The sequence below is a fragment of the Ipomoea nil genome, unplaced genomic scaffold, assembly GCF_001879475.1.
Source record: "Ipomoea nil cultivar Tokyo-kokei standard unplaced genomic scaffold, Asagao_1.1 scaffold3100, whole genome shotgun sequence".
In the NCBI taxonomy this organism is placed as follows: Eukaryota; Viridiplantae; Streptophyta; class Magnoliopsida; order Solanales; family Convolvulaceae; genus Ipomoea; species Ipomoea nil.
This window is the reverse complement of record NW_017619528.1, coordinates 2094469-2111846: the sequence shown is the minus strand read 5'-3', so window position 1 is coordinate 2111846 and position 17378 is coordinate 2094469.

Genomic DNA, 17378 nt, shown 5'->3' with positions numbered 1-17378 from the left:
AACGGTAAGAGGGTGTCGTACCGCAGTGCCCGCCAGGATCCAGGGATCAAGCTGATAAACATGATGAAAATTAAGAAGTATCTGGGCCAAGGAGACGAGGCCTTCTTGTGCTCAGTCGAAGACCTCAACGCCAAAACACCCGAACCACAAGCCATCCCAGTGGTAAACGAGTTCACCGACGTCTTCCCAGACGAAATTCCCGGGGCACCCCCGGCCAGAGAAGTCGAGTTCACCATAGACCTCATACCGGGCGCCGCCCCGATCTCTAAACCACCCTACAGGCTAGCACCAAAGGAAATGAAGGAACTGAAAACACAACTCCAAGAACTGCTAGATAAGGGTTACATCCGACCCAGCACCTCCCCATGGGAAGCACCGGTACTATTCGTTAAGAAGAAGGATGGGAGCATGCGCCTGTGCATCGACTACCGGGAACTCAACCAAGTTACTATAAAGAATAGGTACCCCCTTCCCCGAATAGATGACTTATTTGACCAACTCAAAGGGGCAGGGGTATTCTTGAAGATCGACCTAAGATCCGGGTATCACCAGATCCAAGTGGCCAAACCGGACATCCAGAAAACGGCCTTCCAGACACGTTACGGCCACTACGAGTTTACCGTAATGCCTTTCGGCCTCACTAACGCGCCTGCCATATTCATGGACCTCATGAATCGAGTATTCCGACCTCACCTGGATGACTTCGTCATCGTGTTCATTGACGACATCCTAGACTACTCCCGAAATAAAGAAGAACATGAGACGCACCTTCGCATATCTCTACAAACCCTCAGGGAGAACCAAGTCTACGCTAAATTCTCCAAGTGCGAATTCTGGCAAGACAGCGTAGCCTTCTTGGGCCACGTGATAACCAAGGAAGGGATTAGGGTGGACCCCGCTAAGGTTCGCGCCGTTAAGGAATGGACCACGCCGAACTCACTCTCGGAAGTCCGAAGCTTCTTAGGTCTAGCGGGCTACTACAGGAGGTTCGTACCCGACTTCACCAAGATAGCCCAACCCCTCATTAAGCTCATGAAAAATGAAACCCCCTTCCGTTGGGACGACGGCTGCATCTCGGCCTTCCAAGCATTAAAGGATAAACTAACCACTGCACCCGTGCTAGCCATACCCTCCGGATCGGAAGGGTTTGAAGTCTACAGCGACGCATCCAAGAAGGGGTTAGGATGCGTACTAATGCAAAATGGCAAGGTAATAGCTTACGCATCCAGGCAACTCAAAACCCACGAAGAGAATTACCCCACCCATGACCTCGAGCTAGCCGCTATCGTATTCGCACTGAAAATCTGGAGGCACTACCTGTATGGAGTACAATGCAAGATCTACACCGACCATAAGAGCCTGAAGTACATCTTTACTCAAAAGGACCTAAACATGAGACAACGAAGATGGTTGGAACTCATAAAGGACTACGACCTAGATATTCAATACCACGAGGGAAAAGCCAACGTGGTGGCGGATGCCCTAAGCCGAAAGACAAATCATTCCCTTAACACCACGTGGGTCCTACCAGACCATCTGTACAGGGACTTCCAAAGGCTACACTTGGAAATAATAGAGCAGGGACAAACTCGCCCCAATGCCTATCTACTCAACACACAGGCCGTGCCCACCCTCTTCGAGGAAATCAAATCGGGACAACAACAGGACCCGGAACTAGATAAAATCCGCCGCGACCTGACTCGAGGGAAAGATGGCCCTTTCGAAGCACACCCAGACGGCAGCCTCCGCTACAAAGGGAGGTGGTGTGTACCCTCTACGCACCCCCACTTGAAACAGCGGATCTTAGAGGAAGGACACAACTCCCCTTACTCCGTCCACCCAGGCGGTGACAAATTATACCAAGACGTAAAGAAATCATTTTGGTGGCCGAATATGAAAAAGGAAATCGCAGACTTTGTGGCTAAGTGTCTGAATTGCCAAAGGGTAAAAGCCGAACGATACAAACCCAAGGGACTCGTGCAACCCCTTGAAATACCACAAGGAAAATGGGATTCCATATCCATGGACTTCGTCGGAGGGCTACCCCTAACGAAAACCGGTAAGGATAAAATCTGGGTCATAGTGGATCGACTCACCAAGACAGCGCGATTCATTGCCATGAAAGAAACATGGACGATGACGCAACTAGCCCAAGCTTACGTAAACCGGGTAGTGAAATACCACGGAGTTCCCCGGAACATTGTGTCCGACCGAGATTCCAGGTTCCTCTCGCAATTCTGGAAATCACTACAAGCGGCATTGGGAACGCAACTAAAGCTAAGCACAGCCTTTCACCCCACCATAGACGGCCAAACCGAAAGAACCATCCAAACCCTCGAAGACATGCTAAGAGCCTGCACGCTCGACTTCCGAGGGACGTGGGAAGAACACCTAGACCTCATCGAGTTCTCGTACAACAACAGCTACCACGCGAGCATTCGCATGGCACCATACGAAGCACTGTATGGTCAGAAATGTAGAACCCCATTATGCTGGGAAGATATGGTCAACCCGGTAACACTGGGCCCCCAATACCTACAAGACACCATAGCTAAGGTCAAACACATCCAGGAAAGGATGAAGGCCGCCCAAGACCGGCAGAAGTCTTACGCTGACCTAAAGAGGAAGCAAGCCGAATTCAGCCTCGGGGACAAGGTCTGGCTAAGGATCTCGCCCACACGAGGGGTAATGAGGTTCGGGAGAAAAGGAAAACTCAGCCCCCGGTTCATCGGCCCTTACGAAATCGTGGAGAGAATCAGAGACTTGGCCTACCGTCTCGCCCTACCCGTCGAGCTAGAACAAGTACACAACGTGTTCCACGTATCCCAGCTAAAGAAATACATACACGATCCAAGCCACGTACTCCAACACGAGACCGTGGACCTCGACGAGTCACTAGTATACGAAGAGAAACCCGTAAGAATCCTGGACACCAAAACAAGAAATACCCGGAACCGAGTCATGGAAATGGTGAAGGTTCTCTGGACCAACCACGGGACCGAGGAAGCCACATGGGAACTTAAGGACACAATGAAGGAGCGGTACCCCGAGCTGTTCACTCCAGGTAACTAAGGGAAAACTTTCTTTTTTTGTCACCCGGGGCCAAGCTTCGGGGACGAAGCTTCCTGTTAAGGGGGGGAGAGTGTAACACCCCGTGTTACGAATCCTAAAACCAACTGATTAATTAATTAATTAATAACCCAGGAGAAAGAATAAATTATAATGATTAATTAGGGAAAAAGGCCACCATAGCCCATGGGCCCAATTATATAAACCCAACCCCTAAACCCAATAGGAATAAACTCTAAACAAACCCTTGGATCTATAAATAGGGAACTTAGGGAGCACCTAGAACCCCCCCCCCCCCACACGCCTAGACGCCCCACCACCCCAGGAGAGCTCCAAGAATTCCCTTAGAAGAAATCAAGAAAGCAAGAAAGCTTAAAGAAAGATCCTTCATAGCCAAGGAATTAATTAAGGCTAAGTGGTAACCCATGTCTCAACAAAACCTATTTTCGTAGATATGATTTCCCCTTAGGGTTTCCCCGTATGATTGTGAATGGCGAATTACTATGATTATTATTGATGTTGATTTAATGATTCCATGGGGAATCTTGGTAATCTTGATATTGGGAGCTTCTTGATAATTGGGATGTTCTTGATGATTGATTGGGATTCTTGATGATGATGTGCTGTTCTTGATGATTATGTTGTTCTTGATGATTAATTGGTATCCTTGATCATATGTGTTGTTCCTACCGAATCTTGCAATTAGAAGACGAATCGTATTCTTGTGGATATAAAAGTGATTAGAACCCTAGGTTGTATCGTATGATCTTATTCTTGGATTATCGGGTGGGAAATCGCATGTTTGGGTGTTGATTACGATTAGAAAAGCATGTTAGGTTATGTGCCGTTCGTCTATCGTAATTGATCCGTTAATTGTCTATGTGTTGTCGTTAATTACGTTGAAAAGTGTCTAAGCATGGTTTCGGGTTCCACAACGGTTCCCGGGGCGAAAAGTGATGAAAAGAGTCAGTGGGGGGTAGGTGGGGGGGTAGGGGACCCACCACCTACCCGCGGCAATTCGGGCAGCTCCGGCAGCGGGCAGCCGGCGGGCGGGCAGTTGCTCGCCGGGCACCCGCTGCCCGGAACAGTGTCAGCCGGCGGGCAGCCGGCGGGTGGACCCCCACCCACCGGCTACCCGCTGGAATTTCTCCCACCTCGGGACCCCGGCTTCCCCGTTTGATGTTTCCCCGATCCCCGTGGTGTCCCAACGGACCCCGTTTGTCGTGCCTATGTCTAGTTTGATGTTTCGGGTACCGTTCGTAGGTTTATGAGTCTGTTATATCGCATGCTAGATGAATTGGTATCCCGTTGACCTAGGTGAAGAAAGTATGAACCCCCTTAGGACTATTCTTAGTATGTGATGGATCACGCATAGGTTTGTTATACGCCTTATTCCCCTTCCCAATGTGTAACGTGGGTTGCATGTGCTTGCTATGTGTTATGTGTGTGTGCTACCCCAATTCGGTTGCGATCGGATTGGTTATCCTGAGCTGCGGTTCAGAAGCTGGCTGCGGTCAGATTGGTATTCCTGGCTGCGGTCAGATGACATTCTCTTGGGCTGCGGTCCACCGTTTGGTTGCGATCAAACGTTTCTATACGAGCTGCGGTTCGTCCTTTATCCTGGCTGCGGTCAGATGACACTCTCTTGGGCTGCGGTCCACTGTTTGGTTGCGATCAAACATTATGATGAGCTGCGATTCATCGGTCGGTTGCGATCGACCTCCCCGTGTTGCGATGCGGGGCATGGTGCTGCGGGGCTGTGTCAGAGCTATATGCGTTGACCCTCATGTATGGGCATGCGATCGGTCCTGTGGCGCCAACAATGTGCGTTATGTGTGTGATATGGACGAGTTGTGATTATGAGTGCCTTGGGATGTGACTATGGGATTTATATTGGGGATTGTTTATGATGGGTTGTGATTATTGTTTATGCTTTGCCTTATCTGCCTTATCTATTGTGAACTGCATATGCTCGTTATAACTATTGCTTGTGTCTGACCTTATCTGTCGAGTCATTCCCGGTTTTAAAAGCTAGAGTTCGTAAGATATATCTTCATGCTCACAATGGTTTTCGTATATCTATATATATCTCTATATGTATTGTATTTCAACGCGTTGGAGTGGGTTACCAGCATCTCTCGCTGAACAGATATATTTTGCTTTCAGGCACAGAAGAATAAGTCACTGGAGCGCGCTAGAACCCGGGATGTAGAAGTAGATGGTTCCCTTTTCGACCTGCGTGCCATATTAACCATTTACATTATTGAGGATATTAGTTAGTTAGCCTGTGCACCTAGGTTCTCTAGCTCAGGTGTGGCATAGCACCCCGTACTCTTGTACTATGTTTTGGGATTTAATGAGATAATGCCTTTATTTTATAAGTTTAAATACCTTGAAAATCTGGGGTGTTACAACTACACCGAAGGGGGACAATACATCACCCTCGAGGAGGTTTGCCTTAAATCCGAAGAGGAACGAAGGGAATTGGTTGATCGACTGGATATCTCCAACAAAAAGCTAAAATGGGCAATGCAAGAATGTGGGGGACTGGAAGATAATGAGGAACAAGAAGAGGATAGTGAACCTAACCCACCAGCACCCGCACAAGAAAGCGGAAACCCAGAAGGCCGAAATGAAGAATCCATCTACGAGCGCATCCTTGCGCAGCTCACCCAGCAAAATCAAATCATGGACGAGGGATTCTCGTCCCTAATCCACGCAACTCGTGCACTAGACCAGAGGGTGGCAGCAATCGAGACCATACTGGGCACTCGCGGAGCATCCAGCTCAGGAGCAGGAAACCAAAGTAGACCCAAACTTTCCAATCACCACTTCACCAGGAATCCAATCTACCCCTGCAAAGACAACACGTGGAGCCACATTTCCTAATCAGGAGGCCAAAATACGTGACGTCCAGGAGTGAAAGAATGGATCCACGCACTGGCTTCGGGGACGAAGCCTCTCATAAGGGGTGGGGGGGGAGAGTGTAACACCCCGTGTTACGAACCTAAACCAAATTAATTACCCTAAAAAGGGAATTAAAATCCATTAATTAGCTAAAAGGGGGTCCACCATAGTCCATGGGCCTTATCCCTAAAACCAACCCCTTAGTCATATAAGGAATAGAATTGGCAAATCCATACCATTTAGACCCTAATTAGGACTCTTAGATATACATAAATAGGGACATAGGAGGCACCTAGAACCCACATCACAATAACTTTCACCACACAAGAATTCCGAAGAATTCTCATAGGAGAAATCAAGAAAGAAGAAATCTTAAAGAAAGACCCTTCATAGCCAAGGAGTTTAATTGACGCTAAGAGGTAACCCATGTCTCAACAAAACCTATTTTCCTTGCTATAATCTTCTTCTTTGGCTCCTTACTGTCCGCTTGTGTCTTGATGAAATCTTCTATGATAATTGTGATATGATCTTGATAATTGATGAGATGATTTTATGTGTGATCTTGATGATCTTGATGTTGATAGGAGGGTCTTGATGATTGTGTGATATTCTTGACAAATCTTGATGTTTTTTGATATTAAAGATGAACTATGATCCTGATGATTTAAATATGATTAGAGCCCTAGGTTGAATCGTGAATTTTGTATTGGGATATTCTTGGTATATTTGGGTGGGAATTGTAACACCCCGTGTTACGACCCCTAAAACCAATTAATCATTTAACCAATTATCCAAAGAAAGAATTAAATTACAATAATTAATTAGGGAAAAGGCCCACCATCGTCCGTTGGCCATCACCCCTAAAACCCAACTCCCAGCCCTAAAAGGAATAGAATTAGCAAGCCTATAATAATAGTTCATAATTAGGACTCCTAAATATATAAATAGGGGACTTAAGAGGCACCTAGAACCCCCCCACCACAATAATCCCTCACCACACAAGAAATTCCAAGAATTCCCCTAGGAGAAATCAAGAAAGAAGAAAGCTTCAAGAAAGACCCTTCATAGCCAGGGAATAAATTATGGCTAAAAGGTAACCCATGTCTCAACAAAACCTATTTTCATAGCTATGATTCCCCTCTTAGGATTTCCCCCATATTCTTGTGTGTTGATGATTCGTTATAATGATCTTTGTAATTGGTGTTATGATTCCATGGGTGATCTTGATGATAAGAGGTTCTAGATGATTATATGATGTTCTTGATGTTTATATGATATTCCTACTGAATCTTGATAATTAGAAGACGAATTGTGTTCTTGTTGATTTAAAAATAACTAGAACCCTAGGTTATATCGTGGAATTCGTATGGTATTATTCTTGGTAGATTGGGTGGGAATTTGTATGCTTGGGTGTTGATTATGTTTAGAAAAAGCATGATAGGTTATGTGCCGTATGTTGGTTGATTTTGATCCGTTAATTGTCTACGTGTGTTATCAATTGCGTTTGAAAGTGTCTAAGCATGGTTCCGGGTTCCACGGTGGTTCCCGGGGCGTTTATTTGTGAAGAAGAGTCAGTGGGGGGTAGGGGACCCACCACCTACCCGCGGCTAAAAGTGGCATCGCCGGCAGCGGGCAGCCGGCGGGCGGACAGCTGCCCGCCGGGCACCCGCTGCCCGGAATAATTGCCGCCGGCGGGTGAACCCTCACCCACCGGCTACCCGCTGGTTTGCACCCCAATTCAGGATTTTGGCTTCCCCGTTTGATGTTCCCCGACCCCCGTGGTGTCCTAACGAACTCCGTCTATCGTGCCTATGTCAAGTTTGACGTTTCGGGTACCGTTCGTAGGTTGTATGAGTCTTATATATTGCATGCCAGTTGAATTGGTATCCCGTTGAACTTCCCAATGTGTTAATGTGGGTTATTCTTAGTATGTGAAGGATTATTCTTAGTATGTGAAGGATCACGCATAGGTTTTGTTATACGTTTTCTCCCCCTTCCCAATGTGTTAATGTGGGTTGCATGTGCTTGCTATGTGTTATGTGTGCATGATACCCCAATTTGGTTGCATCAAATTGGCTATACGGGCAGTTGGATGGGTTGAGAACCATACTGACTGTTAACCAGGCCGGTTGCGATCGGTCAGGTATATAAATATTATATAGGGTTGCGGTCCACCGTTCTACATGAGCTGCGGTTCATTTTCCTGGCTGCGGTCAGATGACATACTCTTGGGCTGCGGTCCACTGTTTGTTTGCGATCAAACTATGATGAGCTGCGGTTCATCGATCGGTTACGATCGACCCCTCCGTATTGCGAGACGGGGCAGGGTGCTACAGGGCCGTGTCAGAGCTATATGCACTGACCCTCATGTATGGGCATGGATTGGTCCTGTGGCGCCAACAAAGTGTGCTTATGTGATGAGATATGGATGAGTTGTGATTGTGAGTATCTTGGGGATGTGACTACGGGATTTACGTTGGGGATTGTTTATGTTGGGTTATGATTATAGATTATGCTCAGCCTTATCTACCTTGCCTGTTGCGAACTATATATGCTTGCTATAACTGCCGTTTGTGCTTAGCTCTATGTGTCGAGTCTATCCCTGTTTTAAAAGCTAGAGTTCGTAGGATATATCTTCATGTTCAAAATGGTTTTCGTATATCTATATATATCTCTATATGTATTGTATTTCAACGCGTTGGAGTGGGTTACCAGCATCTCTCGCTGAACAGATATATTTGGCTTTCAGGCACAGAAGAGTAGACACTGGAGCGCGCTAGAATCATGGAGCGTAGAAGTAGATAGTTTCCCTTTCGGCCTGCGTGCCACGGTTATGCATTTACTTTGTTGAGGATATTAGTTAGTTAGTCTGTGCACCTGAGTTCTCTAGCTCAAGTGTGGAATAGCACCCTGTACTCTTTATATTATGTTTGGGATTTAATGAGATTTTACCTTCTTCATATAAGTTTCAAAAGTTTCGAAAAATCTGCGGTGTTACAGTTGGTATCAGAGCCTAAGTTTGACCCTAGGATAAGACTCTTAAGACCGGACTTTAGGACACTAGGCTTGAACTCTAGGTATTTAGGAACATAGGACCCAGGAATCTTAGGACGCGTGGTGAGATTGTGAAACCTACACATAACCCCCTCATTTTGTTCCTCTCTAACTTAAAGAAACTCCCCCTCCGCTTATTGCATCAAGGTAAGAATGCAAAATAACATCGACCCATGAACACCAGGATGGCACCGAAAATAAGGCAGGTATGAACACCGGAACTCCCCACGCAGGAATTCTTGACTCAGAATCTGCAACGCCTGGCCCAAATTGCCCAGGCACTGAGTTCTACCGCTCCCCAACCTTTATCAACAAACGAGAACTTGGAAATTCACCACCAGGTCTCGGCGCACTAACCACCCACCTTCTCAGGGAACGAAGACCCCACGACCCTCGAGGAATGGATCAGGACTTTCGACAAGATATTCAGGGCAACCAAATGTCCAAAAAACCACCAAGTAAGAATAGCCTCCTTCTACCTCAGACACGAGGCCGACACCTGGTGGGTCCACGAGAGACCCACTTACGAACAAAGCCCCGAATTCAACTGGGAAACCCTAAAACACGGCTGCGAGAATAATTCTATCCCGACCATCTAAAAGCCACCATATACGAAGAGTTCCTTCACCTAAAATAAGGGGCAGCCCCGATCACGGCATACTACCAGCAATTCCGCAGACTGGCTCGCCTCACCCCCGAGCTAGTACCCACCGAGATGATCAAGGTCAAGAAGTTCATAACAGGCCTTAATTCCGAACACCAGAAAGCCCTGGCCACACAAGAACCAAGGACCCTCGGGGAAGCCTATGCCAAGGTATTCCAACTACAACAAGTAACAAACCAACCTCGGGAGACACACCTGGGGTACAAAAGGAAACCTGAGGGGAATCGCACAAATCCCACCCGAGGACCTAAAAGCTCCAGGACCGTCTCACCCCCAAAGGTCACGACACGATTACTCAAGGAAGAATCCTCACCATAAGCAAAGCCAGGATCGGAGACAACAACATAGTCTCCGGAACCTTCCTAGTACACGCCACCCCTGCCACTATACTATTTGATTCAGGGGCTACCAACTCGTTTATTGCAACCGAGTTTACCACTCAACTCAGCCTTAACGCCAGCACCAAAGTCCAACTCCAGGTCAAGGTGGCCTCTGGCAAAATCATGAAATGCGACCGCATGTACGAGAACGTAATGATCACCATCCAGGGAGTGGACTTTCCCAGCAACTTGATAAAGTTCGGACTGGATGGGGTACAAGTGATCTTGGGCATGGACTGGCTAGGGAAATTCCAAGCACAAATCCTGTGTGGAGAACAAAAAGTGGTCATACGGGGACCGAACGGAAAAAGGGTGTCATACGCGGGACCCGCCAGGATCCAGGGATCAAACTTGTGAACATGATGAAAATGAAGAAGTACCTAAACCAAGGAAGCGAGGCCTTCCTATGCTCGGTCGAGAACCTCAACACCAAACCACCCGAACCACAATCCATTCCAGTGGCAAACGAATTCACAGACGTCTTTCCAGACGAAATCCCCGAGGCACCCCCAGCCAGGGATGTCGAGTTCACCATAGACCTCGCACCTGGCGCTGCCCCGATCTCTAAACCACCCTACAGGCTAGCACCAAAAGAAATGAAGGAACTGAAAACACAACTCCAGGAATTGCTAGATAAAGGTTACATCCGCCCCAGCACCTCCCCATGGGGAGCACCGGTACTATTTGTTAAAAAGAAAGACGGGAGCATGCGCCGATGCATCAACTACATGGAACTTAACCAAGTCACAATAAAGAACAGGTACCCCCTTCCACGGATAGATGACTTGTTCGACCAACTTAAGGGGGCAGGGGTGTTCTCGAAAATTGACCTAAGATCCGGATATCACCAAATACAAGTGGCCAAACCAGACATTCAGAAAACGGCCTTCCGAACGCGTTACGACCACATTGAATTTACAGTAATGCCCTTCGGACTCACCAATGCACCCGCCATATTCATGGACCTCATGAACCGGGTTTTCCGACCCCAACTAGATGACATCCTAGTCTACTCCCAAAACAGGGAAGAACACGAAAGGCACCTCCGCATAACCTTGCAAACTCTAAGAAAACACCAACTATACGCTAAGTTCTCCAAATGCGAATTCTGGAAAGACAGCGTGACCTTCCTTGGCCACGTGATAACCAAAGAAGGAATTAAGGTAGACCCCGCCAAGGTCCGTGCCGTTAAGGAATGGACCACACCAAGTTCGCTGTCAGAGGTCCGCAGCTTCCTAGGCCTGGCTGGTTACTACAGGAGGTTTGTACCCGACTTTACTAAAATAGCTCAACCTCTCATCAAACTCATGAAAAAGGAGACCCCCTTCCGATTGGACGACAACTGCATCGCGGCCTTTCAGGAATTGAAAGATAAACTAACCACGGCACCCGTACTAGCTATCCCCTCTGGGGTGGAGGGATTTGAGGTCTTCAGTGACGCATCCAAAAAGGGGTTGGGTTGCGTGTTAATGCAAAAGGGCAAAGTAATAGCATACGCATCCAGGCAACTCAAAACCCACGAAGAAAATTACCCCACCCATGACCTCGAGTTAGCCGCTATCGTATTCGCGCTAAAAATTTAGAGGCACTACCTATACGGAGTGCAATGCAAGATCTACACAGACCATAAGAGCCTAAAGTACATCTTCACCCAGAAAGACCTAAACATGAGACAACGAAGTTGGCTAGAACTCATAAAGGACTACGACCTAGACATTCAGTACCACGAGGGAAAAGCTAACATTGTGACAGACGCCCTGAGCAGGAAGGCTAACCACTCCCTCAACGCCACCTGGGTCCAACCCGACCAGCTGTACAAAGATTTCCAGAAGCTGAACTTGGAAATAATAAAGAAAAATCAAAACCACCCCGAGATTAACCTATTCAACACACAAATCATACCCACACTCTTCGAAGAAATCAAAATAGGACAGCAGCAGGATCCGGGACTAGATAAAATACGCCTCGACCTAACCCAAGGGAAAGAAGGACCCTTCAAAATACACGAAGATGGCAGTCTCCGCTACCAAAGTAGGTGGTGCGTACCCACGACGCATCCCCACTTAAAACAACAAATCTTGGAGGAAGGACACAACGCCCCGTACTCAGTGCACCCCGGGGGTGACAAACTATACCAAGAGGTGAAAAGGTCGTTTTGGTGGCCCAACATGAAAAAGGAAGTCGCAGATTTCGTGGCCAAATGCCTGAACTGCCAAAGGGTGAAGGCTGAACGATGCAAACCCAAGGGACTCGTGCAACCCCTTGAGATACCACAAGGAAAGTGGGATTCAATATCCATGGACTTCGTCGGAGGATTACCCCCAACAAAAACCGGCAAGGATAAAATTTGGGTCATAGTGGACCGACTAACCAAAACGGCGCGATTCATTGCCATGAAGGAGACATGGACGATGACACAACTAGCCCAAGCCTACCTAGACTGAGTGGTGATATACCACGGAATTCCCCGAAGCATTGTGTCCGATCGAGACTCCAGATTCCTCTCACAATTCTGGAAGTCACTACAATCGGCCTTAGGGACACAACTAAAACTAAGCACGGCATTCCACCCCACCACTGACGGCCAAACCGAGAGAACCATTCAGACTCTCGAAGAAATGCTGAGGGCCTATGTGTTAGAGTTCCAAGGGACATGGGAAGAACACCTAGACCTCATTGAATTCTCGTACAACTACTACCACGCAAGCATCCGTATGGCACCCTACGAAGCTTTATACGGACAAAAATGCAGAACTCCCTTATGTTGGGAGGACATGGTCGACCTGGTGACACTAGGGCCCCAATACCTACAAGACACCATAACTAATGTCAAACACATCCAAGAAAGGATGAAGGCTGCTCAGGACCGCCAGAAATCTTACGCCGACCTAAAGAGAAAACAAGCCGAATTCAACCTCGGGGACAAGGTTTGGTTGAGAATCTCACCCACACGAGGGGTAATGAGATTCGGAAGAAAAGGAAAACTCAGCCCCCGATTAATCGGCCCTTATGAAATCATAGAAAGGGTCGGGAATCTAGCCTACCGCCTCGCTCTACCCATCGAACTAGAAAGAGTACACAACATATTCCACATATCCCAGCTAAAGAAATACGTGCACGACCCAAGCCACGTGCTACAACCCGAGGTCGTGGACCTCGACGAGCCTCTAGCATACGAAGAAAGACCCGTAAGAATCCCGGACACCAAGACAAGAACCACCCATCGTCGGATCATAGAAATGGTAAAAGTCCTCTAGACCAACCATGGGACGGAAGAAGCAACATGGGAACTCAAGGACACAATGAAGGAACGCTACCGCGAACTCTTCACACAGGTAACCAAGAGGGAGTCGCCCGACAAGAACCAAACTTCGGGGACGAAGCTTCCCGTTAAGGGGGGGGGAGAGTGTAACACCCCGTGTTACGACCCCTAAAACCAATTAATCATTTAACCAATTATCCAAAGAAAGAATTAAATTACAATAATTAATTAGGGAAAAGGCCCACCATCGTCCGTGGGCCATCACCCCTAAAACCCAACCCCCAGCCCTAAAAGGAATAGAATTAGCAAGCCTATAATAATAGTTCCTAATTAGGACTCCTAAATATATAAATAGGGGACTTAAGAGGCACCTAGAACCCCCCACCACAATAATCCCTCATCACACAAGAAATTCCAAGAATTCCCCTAGGAGAAATCAAGAAAGAAGAAAGCTTCAAGAAAGACCCTTCATAGCCAGGGAATAAATTATGGCTAAAAGGTAACCCATGTCTCAACAAAACCTATTTTCATAGCTATGATTCCCCTCTTAGGATTTCCCCCATATTCTTGTGTGTTGATGATTCGTTATAATGATCTTGATAATTGGTGTTATGATTCCATGGGTGATCTTGATGATAAGAGGTTCTAGATGATTATATGATGTTCTTGATGTTTATATGATATTCCTACTGAATCTTGATAATTAGAAGATGAATTGTATTCTTGTTGATTTAAAAATAACTAGAACCCTAGGTTATATCGTGGAATTCGTATGGTATTATTCTTGGTAGATTGGGTGGGAATTTGTATGCTTGGGTGTTGATTATGTTTAGAAAAAACATGATAGGTTAGGTGCCGTATGTTGCTTGATTTTGATCCGTTAATTGTCTACGTGTGTTATCAATTGCGTTTGAAAGTGTCTAAGCATGGTTCCGGGTTCCACGGTGGTTCCCGGGGCATTTATTTGTGAAGAAGAGTCAGTGGGGGGTAGGGGACCCGCCACCTACCCGCGGCTAAAAGTGGTATCGCCGACAGCGGGCAGCCGGCGACCGGGCAGCTGCCCGCCGGGCATCCGCTGCCCGGAATAATTGCCGCCGGCGGGCAGCCGGCGTGTGAACCCTCACCCACCGGCTACCCGCTGGTTTGCACCCCAATTCGGGATTTTGGCTTCCCCGTTTGATGTTCCCCCGACCCCCGTGGTGTCCCAACGGACTCCGTCTATCGTGCCTATGTCTAGTTTGACGTTTTGGGTACCGTTCGTAGGTTGTATGAGTCTTATATATTGCATGCTAGTTGAATCGGTATCCCGTTGACCTAGGTGAAAGAAGTATGAAGCCCTTAGGATTATTCTTAGTATGTGAAGGATCACGCATAGGTTTTGTTATACGTTTTCTCCCCCTTCCCAATGTGTTAATGTGGGTTGCATGTGCTTGCTATGTGTTCTGTGTGCATGATACCCCAATTTGGTTGCGATCAAATTTGCTATACGGGCAGTTGGATGGGTTGAGAACCATACTGACTGTTAACCAGGCCGGTTGCGATCGGTCAGGTATATAAATATTATATAGGGCTGCGGTCCACTGTTTGGTTGCGATCAAATGGATTATACGGGCAGTCGGATGGGTTGAGAACCATTCTGACTGTTAACCAGGCCGGTTGCGATCGGTCAGGTATATAAATATTATATAGGGCTGCGGTCCACCGTTCTACATGAGCTGCGGTTCATTTTCCTGGCTGCGGTCAGATGACATACTCTTGGGCTGCGGTCCACTGTTTGTTTGCGATCAAACTATGATGAGCTGCGGTTCATCGGTCGATTGCGATCGACCCCTCCGTATTGTGAGACGGGGCAGGGTGCTGCGGGGCCGTGTCAGAACTATATGCGCTGACCCTCATGTATGGGCATGCGATTGGTCCTGTGGCGCCAACAAAGTGTGCTTATGTGATGAGATATGGATGAGTTGTGATTATGAGTATCTTGGGGATGTGACTACGGGATTTATGTTGGGGATTGTTTATGTTGGGTTTTGATTATTGATTATGCTCAGCCTTATCTACCTTTCCTGTTGCGAACTATATATGCTAGCTATAACTGCCGTTTGTGCTTAGCTCTATGTGTCGAGTCTATCCCTGTTTTAAAAGCTAGAGTTCGTAGGATATATCTTCATATTCAAAATGGTTTTCGTATATCTATATATATCATGTATTGTATTTCAACGCGTTGGAGTGGGTTACCAGCATCTCTCGCTGAACAGATATATTTGGCTTTCAGGCACAGAAGAGTAGACACTGGAGCGCGCTAGAATCATGGAGCGTAGAAGTAGATAGTTTCCCTTTCGGCCTGCGTTCCACGGTTATGCATTTACTTTGTTGAGGATATTAGTTAGTTAGCTTGTGCACCTGAGTTCTCTAGCTCAAGTGTGGCATAGCACCCCGTACTCTTTATATTATGTTTGGGATTTAATGAGATTTTACCTTCTTCATATAAGTTTCAAAAGTTTCAAAAAATCTGCGGTGTTACAGTTGGTATCAGAGCCTAAGTTTGACCCTAGGATAAGACTCTTAAGACCGGACTTTAGGACACTAGGCTTGAACTCTAGGTATTTAGGAACATAGGACCCAGGAATCTTAGGACGCGTGGTGAGATTGTGAAACCTACACATAACCCCCTCACTTTATTCCTCTCTAACTTAAAGAAACTCCCCCTCCGCTTATTGCATCAAGGTAATAATGCAAAATAACATCGACCTATGAACACCAGGATGGCACCGAAAAGAAGACAGGTAGGAACACCGGAACTCCCCACGCAGGAATTCTTGACTCAGAATCTGCAACGCCTGGCCCAAATTGCCCAGGCACTGAGTACTACCGCTCCCCAACCTTTATTAACAAACGAGAACTTGGAAATTCACCACCAGGTCTCGGCGCACCAACCACCCACCTTCTCGGGGAACGAAGACCCCACGACCCTCGAGGAATGGATCGGGACTTTCGACAAGATATTCAGGGCAACCAAATGTCCAGAAAACCACCAAGTAAGAATAGCCTCCTTCTACCTCAGACACGAGGCCGACACCTGGTGGGTCCACGAGAGACACACTTGGGCCACATGGGCCTCGTGTGCTATGGTCCACCGACTGGACGCGCCAGGGGTTGTGTTGGGCCATTAGCCCGAGGAAGGCTATAGTCCACCGAGCGAGTGATCAGGCGGTGTGCAGGGCTACGGCCGGCTGCGATCCACCGAGTGTTTGGGCCAGCGGTGTGTAGGGTCGTAGTCTCCGAAGATCATCGCCCACCGAATGAGTCCCGCAGGTAGTGTGTAGTGTAACACCACGTGTTATGGCCCATGAACCAATTAACTATTTACCCGGAAAAGATGAAATAAATCTCATTAACTAATTAATTAAGAAAGGCCCACCATAGTCCATGGGCCCTTATCCCTAAACCCAATCCCCTAGTTCTAGAAGGAATAAAACTAACCCTAATTAGGGACTCTTAGGTATATAAATAGGGGGCATAGGAGGCACCTAGAACCCACACCACGATAATCTCTCACCACACAAGAAGTTCCAATAATCCCCCTAGGAGAAATCAAGAAAGAAAGAATCTTAAAGAAAGACCCTCATAGCCAAGGAAATTAATTATGGCTAAGAGGTAACCCATGTCTCAACAAAACCTATTTTCCTTGCTATAATTATCTTCATTGGCCTCCTCTCTATACTTGTGTCTTGATGAATCGTTTATGATATTGATGATATGTTCTTGATGATTTTGAGATGATTTTATGTGTGATCTTGATGATCTTGATGATGATAAGAGGTTCTTGATTATTATGTGATGTTCTTGATGAATCTTGATGGTTTGATGATTAAAAGAAGAACTATGATTTTATTGATTTGAATATGATTAGAGCCCTAGGTTAAAATTGGGAATTTCATATTGTGCTATTCTTGTTATAATTGGATGGGATTTCACATGTTCGGGTGTTGATTATGTTTAGAAGTCATGATAGGATATGTGCTATGTGATTCTTGCTTTTGAT